Source organism: Triticum aestivum, chromosome 7D (assembly GCF_018294505.1).
Source record: "Triticum aestivum cultivar Chinese Spring chromosome 7D, IWGSC CS RefSeq v2.1, whole genome shotgun sequence".
Lineage (NCBI taxonomy): Eukaryota > Viridiplantae > Streptophyta > Magnoliopsida > Poales > Poaceae > Triticum > Triticum aestivum.
Genome location: NC_057814.1, coordinates 641,235,202 through 641,247,012, shown reverse-complemented (window position 1 = coordinate 641,247,012; position 11,811 = coordinate 641,235,202). Strand labels below are relative to the sequence as shown.

At 46.3% G+C, this 11,811-nt stretch overlaps 1 non-coding gene across 1 annotated transcript; it reads right to left on the bottom strand.

Annotated features, from left to right (window-relative positions):
- Nucleotides 1-11,380: 11,380 nt before the first annotated feature.
- TRNAP-UGG (transfer RNA proline (anticodon UGG)) lies at nt 11,381-11,452 on the bottom strand. Its single transcript has one exon. It is a non-coding gene; the product is annotated as a tRNA-Pro (tRNA).
- Between the last annotated feature and the right edge of the window lie 359 nt (nt 11,453-11,811).

Here is an 11,811-nt window from a genome sequence, read left to right as displayed (position 1 = left end):
GTCGGGTGAATGTACCAGGTCCATGCTTGGTTGTGTCGGGTGAATGTACCAAGTCCAAATAAGATTCAGTCAGGTGAATGTATCCCGTGAAAGTAAGGTTGTGTCCGCTAAATGTATCAGGTCCAAGTATGGTTGTACCGGGTGAATGTACCAAGTTCAAGTAAGGTTAGGTCGGGTGAATGTACCAGATCCATGTATGGTTGTGTCGGGTGAATGTATCAGGTCCAAGTAAGTTTCAGCAGGTGAATGTACCTGGTCCTAGTAAGGTTGTGTCTACTGAATGTATCAGGTCCAAAAAGGGTTGTGTCCGTTAAACGTACAAGGTCTAAGTATGGTTGCATCGGCTGAATGTACCAGGTGCAAGTAGGGTTGTGTCCACTGAATGTACTAGGTTCAAGTATGGTTGTATCGGATGAATGTACCAGGTCCAAATATGGTTGAGTCGGGTGAATGTACCAGGTCCATGTATGGTTGTGTCGGGTGAATGTACCAGGTCCATGTATAGTTGTGTCGGGTGAATGTACCAGGTCCAAATAAGGTTCAGTCGGGTGAATGTACCAGGTCAAAGTAAGGTTGTGTCCGCTGAATGTATCAGGTCCAAGTATGGTTGTATCGGGTGAATGTACCAGATCCAAGTAATGTTGGGTCGGGTGAATATATCAGGTTCATGTATGGTTGTGTCGGGTTGAATGTACTAGGTCCAAGTATGATTCAGTCCGGTGAATGTACCAGGTCCAAGTAAGGTTGTGATTGCTGAATGTACCAGGTCGAAGAAGGGTTGTGTTCGTTAAACGTAACAGGTCCAAGTATGGTTGCATATGCTAAACGTACCAGGCCCAATTAGGGTTGTGTCCAATGAAATCGGCGGAGATGATATGGTACCAGGATGAGTCGAACTCCACCACTGTACCCAGTCCAAGTGGGATATATGTCCGTCAGAATGGGCCGATGTGAGGCGGTTCGACCTCACCCAGCGAAAAGATAAGAGGGATAAAGATAGCAAGAGAGTGATAAAGGGTTCGAGTTGTTGATTATGGTCGATCGGGGATGGACGTCTACTTCTCAAGCAATATTGGGATTTGGTAGAGGAGGACTTGCTCAAAACGCCCTCCATGACAGAACTGTTTCCTAGTCGTCGATGCCGCCGGTGCTGATGCGCACCACCCTTATAACGGATATAGATAAAATCTCCATTATTTTTGTCGGGAACCGAAACTTTCTTAACCCGCCAATATGGACTTCAGCGAAGAAGCTCTGACACAGACGATGACCAAGGAAAAACCCTATATCGGGCTTCCTTGTGGAAATCAATTTATCGGGCAAACCATTTTATAGTTTTTTGAATTAATTATTTTGGTAACTACTGATCCATCAGAGCTAGATCTGGCGTCCTCCTCCTTCACGAGACCATCCCAGTCGATGGGATCAGGCTTGCTGACGAAGTCCAGGCCGTCGTTGGCCATGGCGGAGGGAAGGGGAGGGAGGATTTGGGAGACAAGGTGAGAGGAGAAGACGAGTGTGGACTGGTGACTTGGGTTCATCCGATGTAGGTGGGGTATTTGTGAGGATAAGCGGGCCATCGCGGGCCGATCCGACGTGGCAATCGTGTCTGGGCGCGTCTGGGCGTCCCATATCCGCCAAGATATAAGCCTCATATGCGGAGTGCGGTCAGTCCGGGCGTTTGGGCCGAGAAGGGGGGCCCTATTGGGTGGCGATTTTCCGTTCAAACACTAACTGGGCAGCCCGTTCAGATATTTGGGACTAATTTGAGGGCTCCGGTTAAACAACGTATCATTGGTTCTAATTACACCCACATCTATATGTTATATTTTTTGCAGTATAATGTGATAGGCTAAGCCGCATGTCTAGAACAAGAACAATTGTTCGAAACGGAGCAATTGATTTCTATTCTCTTTCCGCCCACCTGACGTGTAACCTACTCCGCAAACGACAGACGTGTCATGTGTGGTAGCCTTTACCTCGTCATGTCAAATTAATTCTTATTGGCTAACTGGTCTGGGTCACACGCTGACGATCATTCGGTACAGGCCTGAAATGTGCTCCCACATCGACAACGGTGCCTCCACCTGCGTTGGTAGATGTATGGTAACGCTTCGCAGATAGGGGTACCTCGTGTCCGTCTCGTACAACCACCGGGTATTGCTGATGCACCATCTGTAACGTCATTTGCCAGTGCCAACCTATTTTGTGTTTTCTGTGCTCGTCGGAGAAATCTAGAAATAGTGTGAAATTGATAAATAGAAAGGGGGTATAGAGATAAAGCGCGATAGCGAGAGACAAAAGGGGTTTCGTATGAACAATGAGATGGTTTGGTATTATAGCATCAACAACTGGAATCCTCAAACTGACCATATAGAACATAGGTCGAATGTAAGCTACAAGCTAATACATGAGTACTTTGACCTGGTCCATTCACTTGAACTTGATACATTCAGCCAACACAAAGATACTTCGACCTGATACATTCACTCGACACAACCATAATTGGACTGGGTACATTCAACCAACACAAAGATACTTCTACTTGATACATTCACCTGGCACAAACATAATTGGATCTACTACATTCAGCGGACACAATCATACATGGACCTGGTACATTCACCGCACACAAACATACTTGGACCTGATACATTCAGCTATTCAAAATATCTTCCGATATTTCAATAAATCGGACGATTTATCACTTACCCGTGTCTGACCGATAAAATAAATCGGCCGATAAATCAACCGATATAGCGATAAATCGGCCGATATGCCGATAAACTGGCCGATTTACCCCTTATCATGGGTTGACCGATAAGTTCCCGATAAGCGATATCCCCAATATTGAATTCAGCCAACACAAAGATACTTGGACCTAGTACATTCACCCGACACAAACATAGTTGGACCTAGTACATTCAGCGGCCACAATCATACATGGACGTGGTACATTCACAGAACACAAACATATTTGAACCTGGTATATTCAACCAACACAAAGATACTTGGACCTAGTATATTCATCCGACACAAACCTAGCTAGACCTCGAACATACAGCGGACAAAACTATAGTTGGCCTGGTATATTCACCGGACACAAACAATCAGTTGACACAACCATACAACACCCATAAAAGGATTCCGACCAAGCAAAATAGATGATTTCACACGCCTAAGAAATCAAGCAAAATTAAAAACGTTTTCTTCATGTGGGCCCCGCACTACCTCTTCACACCCGTCTCCTACGACATACCGAAAACATGACTCAATTGATGGTCCACACAAACATAAGTTAGCTTACCATACACACATGGAGACAATAATTTATATCAAACATTCTCTCCTCAAGTTATAACGAGTGTGAGATCCACTTCCCAACTATCTATTACAACATGATTTGGCCGACTTTGGTGAGGCAGGAGCGACGACGGTGGCACATCTTCAACTCGCTCCGGTGTTTGTAGTCATATCTACGTGGTCTATGGACCTAGATATAATTATTACTTCCGGTTTTGTTTGCTCAACTTTAACGGTTGATAAAAACATAAAAAGAAATTATCGTTGAAAAAAACATTGTATGGGTTTGAAATGGCTAATCACATCCGAAACAATACTAATGAGTCTGGTGGTACGAACAAATGTCCCACTCAAAGGAAATTCCAAATAACTACTCAAATAACGGTCGACTACAAAAACCTAGTCAAATAATTAACGTTGTGATTACTAATGGAAATCAAGACAAGGCATATGTAGCAATTTAGATGTTGATGATATTGACCATAATCTTCACACTAGCCACATACTTTTGTCAAATGCGGCAATGTGACGAGGTCTATCTATAACGCCAAGTATCATGCATGCAAGGCTCTCGTATACCACTAGGCTGAAGTGCCTCTTAGCCACCTATGACTCGTAGGACGTATAGCCACCATTTGATGGATACGACCACCCATACTCCTTTATGAGGATTAAATTTTTTGGTTGTAAGTATCATGCCACACTGCGGCTGCTTGCGAAGCTACACAATCTTTCTGATGCAGCAAAAGTAGATTCCAACACATGTTTCCCATGCACACACTGAACAAGAGCGTGCCCAGTCACATCAGACTCGTCCGCGAAACTAGTTCTGCATCACATAAAAAACAACCACGTCGCATGAAAGTCGTTGTACAAAACTTTCACGTAGCTCAGCATTCGCGTTGTTGAAATTTAAGGCCGAACGAGTATTCCTATTTTTATTTCCCTTCTTAATTTTACTGGGTCGTAATCAGCGGGGCATCAAATAATAACTCAATATCCGAATTTAATTATGCCGAAAAACAATGGCCGGGCAAGAACAATATCCACACAGTGCAAGTACCGACCCACGTATCGAAGCCACTATTGTATAGTCGTAGTATCAGGCACTAAATCGTAGACTATAATAGTACCCAGTACCACTGGGTCTAGGGTACAAGAAGGCAGAGTACCTTTGTTGTCGTGCTTGAGGACTTGCGCCAGGTAGATTTTTGACGATTTGTTCCGGGTAAGCACATAAAACGAATTTTATTGTGTTGTGGGCATTACGACTTGTCATGTGGGAACATGGACCTCTTTCAGACACTTGTAGTCACGTGGACCTGTACCGGTTGTACAACAAAGAAACTAGACCTGTGCTACGCACGGCTTCTAATGTGGTGTACCGGGAACAGCTAGACTAGAACCATATTTTTCAATTAAAAAAAGTGCATCAACAGTTCCACGCCACATAATCTGGACACCTTTTTCCGTTTTGGTAATTCATGCACCCGGTCAGTCTGAGAATATCGGTTTTTGCCCGACGTGCCTAACGAATGATCGATGACGGTGATACTGGACCAGTTGCCAGTTTAGGTATATGTCCCATGTACATGAAGCCAAATATGTGCCATGTACATGAAAGCAAAGAACCTATACTTAGAATACGCCAAATGTGTCATGTACGTTGCCCATTTGCACAAGGATGTTCCTGGCATAATATCATGCGGTGAACAGCATTTTACTCGAAACAAAATATTACTCGACGTAGTGCCTGGTTCTTGCCGCTTGAGTAGCACCGTTGTCAACATGGAGAAGACGTCTCGCCGTGGAAGCGACTGTGAATTTCCAGGTTTCAAACAAATTAGAAGAAAAACTGTGAAAACTTACACATATTCACGATGGATCTGTGAATTTTCGTTCAAAAATAGTATGATTTGCAAGCAGCATAAAAGAAATAAAATCCTGGCCTAACAATAAAAAAAGATTTGCTTATTTTCATGTACGTATTTTTTTATGCCGCGTATGAAAGTATATTGTTATGAGAATTTTCTTGAACGTGTTATATGTGTATTTGTGTGTGTACAAAATTTTCAATTTTTTTACATGATGAAAAATGGTTTTTCTTTAAGTCCAATTAGTGCTTGTCCATCGTTAGGCATTTCCGGCCTAACTATGCTGTACCGAGCCTTTGTCCTCCGTTTTTGCATGCGGGGAACAAGTAACGACAGCGACCGATGGATATGGGATAAACAATCCACAGCCCAATGCATACGGGTAAATTGGTAACTTCTGGCTAGGTTTTTTTTTAGAAACTTCTGGCTAGTTGGGTGAAATAATGCGACGTCGGACACGAAGCGCGCACTGCTTTGGCTCGTCCAGTCGCTGCTCCGGCGCAGAACAGTGCTAGGTGGCCACGCGTTCTTTAAGAAAGTTAAATAATACGACGCATGCACTTGTAGGTGGATAGCAGTACCAGGTTGCACGTTCCCCATTATGGCGCTACTGCACTCACCTCTTCGCGCATCCACAACGCCTCCTCTTGCCGGCGAAGTGAGCGCTGCAACAACCCACTACGCTAGCAGCTCCGGTGGCTTTGCGTCTCTACCGCACCGGCAGCTAATGGCGTCGGTCCAAGAAAGAGGAAGGCAGTTACTATAGAACTGATAAAGTTGAAAGCATTTGAGCAAGCTGAACACCACGCGACGAAAGGGAATCTGTTGTGATACGACTGGGCGCATGCACCGTCTGCATGCTGTCGCTTCAACCATAGAGAGGACGGCGAGTTGAGAATGGGGAGGAGAAGTACTGGGCGGCGCAGGATGGAGGACGGGGGTCTGGGTGGATTCAAGACGACACGTCTCGTCGCTCCTTTGAAACACTGGCCGACACGTATATCTGTCTCTGAATAATCTGGCTGGCAGACATGTCGTGTCAGCTACCAATTTTTTTTACTAGTAGCTGGCTGCATGTGTCGGGTGTGTAGCAGCAGGGCTGTACCAGACATATTTTAGTTCAGTTCTATCGAACATCCCGCGCCTAATGACGAACCAGACTTGCTATTATATTCATTCACTTGCACAGCTTGGCACAGATCTCAATGCAGCTGAAATCGACGAACGCTCCAGATAACCGGGTGTCTAGGCACCCGGGATCTAAAAGTCCGTTCCCTTTATTTAATTCAGCCCCCATTCCTATTTGGTAGTTGATCCATCCACATGCATGCCCCACCCCACATGCAATTTTGAACAGATAACACAAGAGCTAATTGATCACTACAGAGTATGATAAAACAAACGATTGCTAGCTATGCAAATACTAAGAGTCTGTGTGATCCGACGACTCCTCCACTAACTAGTCAGAGGTACGTCTCTTTCTGTTGCATACTTTCATTGGCTCTACTACCTTTTCCAGCAGAGATGAATATGGAGTTTCAGCGCACAACTTGACAGAAATCAAGATTGTACATTACTGCATACAAATAAGCTATCTGGCTATGCATATGTTGAGTGCCTATCTAGTTAGCATCAGCATGAATGGTTGATGGTCTCAGTCTCCGTAAATGTAAGGATGCCAGTACAAATTACTGTATAATAATCTCTCTATCTTGCAAACCTGCAGTACTGATGCTGCCTGTCTCACACTGGCTGATCAGGAACGCCGAGCCTTGAAGACCGCGACGGCATTGGGCAGCCACCGGCCAGCGCGGGATCTGAAGCCAAGTTGTAAGTTTTTTATGGCGTTGCTGCATGGGGCAGCGATTAGTTTTAAAGTTTATTTGAGTAGAGAGCAGTCCTTATCAAGTTCATTCACACACCAAGACATGAAATCTGAGGCTTTGTTTTGTTTTGTTCCATGGGCTTCATGAGCAATGTCACGTGCTGTCTGCCACGCCCAGGTTGATGCACAAGCGCCTTGAGGACCGCGGCGTGAGATCTAAAGCCGAGTATTGTTTCTGTAGTATTGCAGTATGGGGGTGATTATCACTAGCAGACATCTGCGTTGGACGGAGTTAATAACTAACTAAGTTCAGCATACATCGGTAATTGATCCATCCGTGCATGCCTGGACCGTTGGTGCCATCACAGCCATCTGTTCATCTCTCTCTATATATCTCCTATCCCTGCTGCAGCTAACGCAGCATATCTCCACGCAACCACTCTCATCCAGACATAGCAACACCCCAACGTCTGAAAGAGGTTAACTAATCAAATACAGGCGCAGGAGATAGCTGCAGCCTGCTGGCCTTACATCGATCACCAGGTAACTGACTTCTACCATATTTTTCAGAGAACCTCTGCTAGCTTAATTAACCGTGTTTAGCTACAATTGCATTCTCTAGGACATTCATCATCGTCAGTTTGCTACCATCATATTATAGCTGCCGATTTGTCAAGTAATACTATGCGAACACCAACTAATGTTTAGTTTATGCATGGAAAAGACACGCTTAGTTAATTTGGTCCACAATTATTTACTTTTTCAGAATTAATTGTACATGCACATGCTACCAATTTTTGACATGTGTGCGCTAGGTACGTATTTATACCCCTGTTTATGAATTTAGTTCATATGCATCTATAATATGTATTCAAATTGTATCGAACTCGTGTTGTATATTTAGCCAATTGTTTTTCCAATACAGTAGTCTATTTTGTTAAAAGGGAGAGAGAGGATTGTTGCGGAATATGATCGATGTTGTATTGAGCCTCACGGGCGAGTATATATAGGAGTACAGACTTGAAGGGCAAGAAGCCTTTCCTAGAGATAAGCTAAGAGACGGATTACAAATTGTAGACTACCAAATATATGCAGTCCTAGCGGTAGCGTTGCGAACAATAGGAGCGTCGCGGACGGTCAGACTGGAGAGAATAGCAGTCGACGGGCTGACATCCTCCCGCAGTCGGAGCAGCAGCGTCGTGGACGATGTCGCGTCGCGAACGTTTGACTCAAGCGGATGATAACTGTTGGGGATATAACCCCAGAATATGACCCGCCCGTTCAGGGCCGGGTCACCAACGGCGACTTACGAGGAGCTGGGCCAGCTGGTGGGCCGTGTTCTTCTGAAGACTATTTGGAGGAAGATGAACCGCCCTCAGATGGGCCGGCTCAAGGTGCACCGGCTTAGGCCTGCTTGTAAACCGTCGTAGGAGTTTTCTTTACTTAGGGGGCAAGATATGGACTTGTTCCCGGCTTGGACTCTCATGTACGCCCCGGGGCCTCAACCTATATATAAAGGGGAGCCCCTGGTTGGACAGAACAACTTACAATCTCTCGAGCTTATGGTTGGCCTAGCACACCTTTGCATCGAGATCATAATCGATACACCCAAAACAGGACGTAGGATTTTACCTCTCCAAGAGGGGCCGAACCTTATAAAACCTTGTGTCTTTCATGTCCACTTAACCCCTTCGATCTACCACTCGACGTGATGGCCTTGCGACTAAGTCCTATGAGGACATCTGCCGTGAAAATACCATGACAGTTGGCGCCCACCATGGGGCTGTCGCACGGTGGTGTTGAGTATTCAAAGGGTCCTCCTCCGGGACTTGAAGGGTACGTCATCGGCCGCATGACCAAGAGACGTCGCGACAACCTCTACATCGATGATTCAGCTTGGGGCCCCGAAGCCGACTCAATCGAGTATGGGTACCGGGTCCCCTTCGGCGGAATCCATGTCTTCATCGGCAAGCACGGCGGATCTGAGCCCGAGCCGGACGCCTCCGTCGACATCATCGAGTCGGCTCAGCGCTCGCAAACCTCCACTGCTAGGGCCGCCGTAAGACCCGCCACGCCTCGCGCGGCCCGCGGATCCAAACCTGGGTCGGATGTTGCTACCTCTTGAGCACTGCGTTGGTTCTCCCTTGAAGAGGAAAGGGTGATGCAGTAAAGTAGCGTAAGTATTTCCTCAAATTTTGAGAACCAAGGTATCCAGTAGGAGACCACGCGCGAGTCCCACACACCTACACCAACAAATAAGAACCTCGCAACCAACGCGATAAAGGGGTTGTCAATCCCTTCACGGTCACTTACGAGAGTGAGATCTGATCGATATGATAAGATAATATTTTTGCTATTTTTATGATAAAGAGAAATAAAGATGCAAAGTAAAATAAAAGGCAATAGAAATAACTAAGTGTTGAAAGATTAATATGATGGAGAATAGACCCGGGGGCCATAGGTTTCACTAGTGGCTTCTCTCACGATAGCATAAATATTACGGTGGGTAAATGAATTACTATCGAGCAATTGATAGAATTGAGCATAGTTATGAGAATATCTAGGTATGATCATGTATATAGGCATCACGTCCGCGACAAGTAGACCGAAACGATTCTGCATCTACTACTATTACTCCACACATCGACCGCTATCCAGCATGCATGTAGAGTATTAAGTTCATAAGAACAGAGTAATGCTTTAAGTAAGATGACATGATGTAGAGGGATAAAGTCATGCAATATGATAAAGTCATACATGATGTAGATGACCGCTATCCAGCATGCACGCAGCGACAGGGGTGGAGCCCAGACACGCGAGGACCTAGAGGAGCATGTTATCCGGGAGTGCGCTGATGAGTTCATATCCGCATGTACCACCCTGTGCTGACGGTGTTGGTTCTGGCGGTGATGAGAGCCAGATGCGGCGGCGGGATGGCGGGAACTCTATTCGGGAGTGGCGGAAATTGGAACTCTACAAAGGTAACCCCACGTGAATACAAACTTCGCCTGCAACCCTCACATAATAAAATTATTGACCTACTAATCAACTATGAATAACACAAAAGTAAGAATAAAAATGTGTGACACACAAACTGTGATATAAAAGATAAAAAAGGTAACCCATATCCAACATGCTATTCAGGCAGGATTTGCTTACCTGTGTAAATAATTGATTGAATAAAAACAATGTTCCTCAATATGCCAGCAAAATGACAAGAACAACATCTCTAGGTATAGCCATGGGACCATTACACTAGGAATCTTGCCATGTACAGTCCGAAGAACCGAAAAATTTTCTCCCTTATGTCCTTTTAGGGGATCGGTTCGGAATGCCCTAAGGGCATCTCCAAAGGGGACCTGTAAAACTCCGATATATATCATCTGAACCATTTATGTTCATTTTTGCAATTCAATGAAGACCCTTATCAGTCCGCGGAGCAGTATGGATGTCCAAATTCCGGTATTCACGAGACAAACTAGGGGCAATATGTCGTGCAACCCAACAAAAACACACCACGCACGCGCCAAGCTCTCCTCGCGCTGGCAAGCCGCTGGCTGAGCTCGTGAAGACCGTCGCTGCCTCGCGGAAGAAAAAACCGTGGTCGTCCGAGTACACACGCTGCCTGCGGTGATGACGTGGTCGATGCAGAGGCAGGCGCCGTCGACGAGTGGGACGAGCGTGTTGTAGCGGCGCGAGACGGCGGAGCAGCGGCCGAGTGAGCGCGCATCGGCGAGCTTGTTGAAGATGAGGAGCACGAGCGAATCCGGCACACTGTCAAAGTGGTCCTCCCCTTGCAGTTGTGCCAGTGAGGAGGAACCTCCGGTGCGTGGAGAAGCAGGCGTTGGCAATGTGCACGTCGCGGCCGCAGCGCGCTCATAGCATGGCCTCGTTGGTGCAGCAGACCACGCACACCTCGACCGCGTCCGACGAGCCCGTGGCGGCGCTGGCACTCCCGTGGCCATGTCCATCGCGCCTGTGGCCGCGTCCGGCGCGCCCGTGGCTGGCTTCGGCCGTAGCCACGCCGGAGATGCACGCACTGACGTCGCACGTCACGTGTTCGATCAAATGCCCGGGCGGACAAATACGGAAATTCTCAGTGTAGCATTGGATGGCACGCTCCGGTATCTTGTCCGTGGACACAGGCCGAACGCAAAAAGGGACATTTGGCGGAGAGTAATAGTGACTTGCGTTGGAGATGCCCTAACTGAACTATGCTTCCACTTCTTATCTTTCAATTTGGTAACGGACCAAACTACATAGATGATCTTTTTTTGTATATCTTGTGAGAAAATTATGTTATTCGTAGTGACAACTTTTCATGTCCTTCAAAAAAAAAATGTACTAGTTTTCTTCACGTCCGAAGAAAAAAAAAATGGGGGCGTTGCGAGAATCGAACTCGCGACCTCTCGCACCCAAAGCGAGAATCATACCACTAGACCAAACGCCCTCATAATTGCCTAATCTCACTACGGGGCATACTAATCACGTGATTAAGCTCCAAAAGAGTGGAGACCCCTTTCTTCCACGGCCGGTGAACAGAAGAGTAGATGGACTTCCAATGCCAGCGCCGGCAGCGTAATCGCCCTCTCCGGGGGCCTCCAGCACCCGACGGCTCAGTTACGGCCACTGCTCGGTGGCGCCGTCGCATCCTCGGCAAGTGGGTAGCAATTCTAATTCTTTGTTCTTCCATGCCTGAGAGCTCGGGAGTAGATGGGTAATTTCGGCCCCCGGATGCGAAGTATCTACGCCGAGCTCAAATGCACCCTGATAAACAGTAAAATCAAAAAAATAGTAAACAAAAATAAA